The sequence below is a fragment of the Trachymyrmex septentrionalis genome, unplaced genomic scaffold (assembly GCF_001594115.1).
Source record: "Trachymyrmex septentrionalis isolate Tsep2-gDNA-1 unplaced genomic scaffold, Tsep1.0 scaffold74, whole genome shotgun sequence".
In the NCBI taxonomy this organism is placed as follows: Eukaryota; Metazoa; Arthropoda; class Insecta; order Hymenoptera; family Formicidae; genus Trachymyrmex; species Trachymyrmex septentrionalis.
Window position 1 is genome coordinate 360,732 of NW_017305927.1, and position 3,561 is coordinate 364,292.

Here is a 3,561-nt window from a genome sequence, read left to right on the forward strand (position 1 = left end):
ATGTTGTTGATCACTCGTTATTGGCTGGTTAGGCTACTCAGAAACTATGCTCTCGTTCAACGAACGCTAATCGAATGACGTATCTAACAGTGTGCACCAACTTTAAGAGTCTCGCCAATCACAAAGTTGTTCGATTACATCGAACTGTGCATTAGAGATCAATAATGGCTCGATCCATTGAAGACATAAGTTGAGAGTAATCAAAGATTAATGATTACATTTAGCTGCGCAAATCTCAATTCTCTTAGTTTGAAATTACATTTTTATATTTTATTTTTGCAGAATAAAAAGATATTGGAATATTTTATTTACGTACATATAATATTAAGTCTTCACTATTTCGTGAATAATGATAATTATTATACATATATATGAGTCTTTAAACTGATAAAAATTTATCCAATTTTTTAAATTTTACGTTAATTTTACGTTACAGAAATGATTGCATATATTAATAAAATTCGCAAGAAGATTCGCTTTAAGAAGATAGCATTTTAAAAATAAAATAAATAGCAAGTAATATCAGTACAAGTCTCTTTTTTCTTAACCTCTCTTTACAAAGTGCAATTTCATTTAATTATTGTGGTGATTAAATTAGGTATCCATTACTCCATACTTGTACTTAAAATGATAGCGATTTATTTATGCTCATCGCAATCTTTCTAGCGTGCTTGCAATTTTCCTAACCGCATCATATAAATGCGCGGCGAGTAGCTACCATCCATTTGTATAGAATGGCACAGCCGATAAATCTTTTTCGCACGAAGAAATTTCATTTCTGCTGCAACTACGAAGCAGCCTTTACGACCCACGATCGTGATCATATCTGGTACACGCAATATCTTCCAACGAGAGAAAGATTTACGTACCGCGACGCAACACTACATGGATTAGCAGTAGTATCGGTTCTTCGTAAGACATAATGCAGCTTTTAAGATCGAGAAATCTTCACTTAAAGTGTCATATTAAAATGTCATATAAGAACCAAATTACTTCATCTATCCTAAATAGCAAAGCGATCTAAGATTTTATTTGAATTTACGATTAAATTGAACTTGACAGTTGTGATTTCAATGTAATAATTTCAATTCAGTTGTAATTTCAATTGTATATGCGTATACAATTTTGGTTTTAAATATATAATAGCGAGTAGAATTTTAATTAATAAATATGTCTATATTGTAATAAGATAATTTAATTTTTAATTTTAATTATATTTCTCCGTAAAATACTCCGAAAAGAAATTTATTTAAATCTTTTGATACATATTTTTTTGAATAGTCTAAACACATTCTCTCTCTCTCTCTTTCAGAGATTCTCTTTTATACTAAATAAATATTTACTCAATAAATAATGTAGTTAAATCGAATTAATCGGATCTTATAAAATGGTTCTTATAAATTAATATACGTTTATATTTAGTAAGTATTTACTTAAAATTACTTAATCAGATATTTTGTAAAATTTAATATTTTTTTTAGTGAAAAGATTAGTTTCTACGAGATAAATATTAATTAACTATTTCTGAAGTACTTATTAGAGGATATAATTTTTTATATTGAGTTCAAACAGCATGTCTTAAGATAAACAGTTTATATAAAATATCTCGATTTCTTATATAAAGGAATTGAAATATATGTTTTACTTCTTTTCGTTGTAAAACAATAGAATTTACATTTACATTGGAAGTTCACTTCAATTAGTGCCCATTTAAAAGTAAAATTAGATTCTTTTGCACGAAAAAATATGAATTCAAAATTATGAAGGCGCATTTTCGTTTGAAATTTTTTTTCAACGACAATGTCGAAATGCATGCGTAGATTGCATTGAGGTTTCAAAGGAACCGCTTCGTTCGTTATGCAGAGAATAACAAGTACGATTCGATCAACGAAACCTTTCTTTCACGAATGCGCTTAATTGATTGGAAGCATTCATACTATCGTTCACTCTTTGATTTATGACTCTCGTTGACCCCGTTGAGAAAACCAGGAAACAAATTGTTCGAGCTTGACGTTACATCGGGAACAATTTTCGCACGTGTAATTGTTATTCTGTAACGTGGCAATTAATACGTCAAATCCTATGTGATATCTGTCTAACAGATCTCGGTGAAAAACTCAAATTGATATTGGTTAAAGTAAAATGAGGAATTTGTATAAGTATGTAATGCTGATTATTTTCCTCTTCAATTTTAATTTAAACTTTGCTTTTAACAGCGCTTATATTTCTAATTGCCTGAATTGTGTGTGATTAAAATGCAAATAGAATGGTATATCAAAGAGTTTAGAAATGATAATTCTGCAACTGCTTCATGAATAAAAATTTGTTATTCAAACATGGGTGCATACATGTATGTATAAATAGAAAATTGAGATTGTCCTAGAAATAGAAAATTCTTATTAACTAATGAAAGATCACAGAATTACCGATTCCAAACTCATTTTGATGTAATAATTATTTGCACTCTAGTTATCCAGAATTGAGATAATGAGAAAAAAAGTTATTTCAAATATAGTTTACACTCATCAAAAAACTAATAATTGCCACTTTACTTCAAAAGATACCTTATTTCATCTAAGTGAATCCAATTACTACAAAGCTACAATATTTAAGCCAATATTTTCTCCTTTAATCGTTACTATGTTTAGTTTATTATAATAGAATTATATTTAAATCTAAAAAGACGTAATGTTTTTTTTTTCAAATTGAACATGTTTATGAATGTTGGAAAGTTTTAACGGTAATAATGAGCAGAGTTAAAAATACAACGTTAATCGTTAAAATTATTCAGTTGCGAGATAGAAGTCATCCGTGGATGGTAATAATAATCGTGCTCGCGATCTCGTTTCACTGTTACCATTCTTTTCCTCGATACTGGTTTTTATTTTTTAGTTAACTCTTAGCACGTACGATTGAAATATTCCAATGTCCTGCCCATTTCTTTTCTTCGAAACTGGGAATAATTAGTTATAACATTTATATATGTAATTTTTTAAATTCACAAATTCTTATAAGTATTTTCTAAAAATGTTATAGTATATCTAAAGAATCAAATAATTTTTATATATTTGTTAAAATGATGAAAATTAATCCAAGATACAAGTGACGTATAGTGTGTAATAAAGAACCGGAAAATTATCATGTACTAAGGGTTAATAACAGTTGTATTTTTTCGCTTTTGGTCGCGTTATGCGAATTCGGCGTCTCTCAAAGCGCATAAATCTTCGCGTGTGTGATACGCGACTAAACTTGTATTCCTATTTTACATGGAAAATGCCTGTTTATACGGGAAGTCACATAAAAGAATCTACTCTATTGACATTCAAGCGTGTAAAATCTACATCTGACAATTTTTAGTCACAAACATAATGCGCTTATTATATACCATATATCCTAACTAAACGACTTGCAATAATCATCCCTCTTGAAATGATGATTCGTACCACGAATCTTCCTTTTTCTCCTTTTTTATTATTCTTTATAACATTTCTACATATGTAAGAAATTTTGAATGCACTATAACATGCAATTATCACATAACAAAGAATAAATTATTTATCT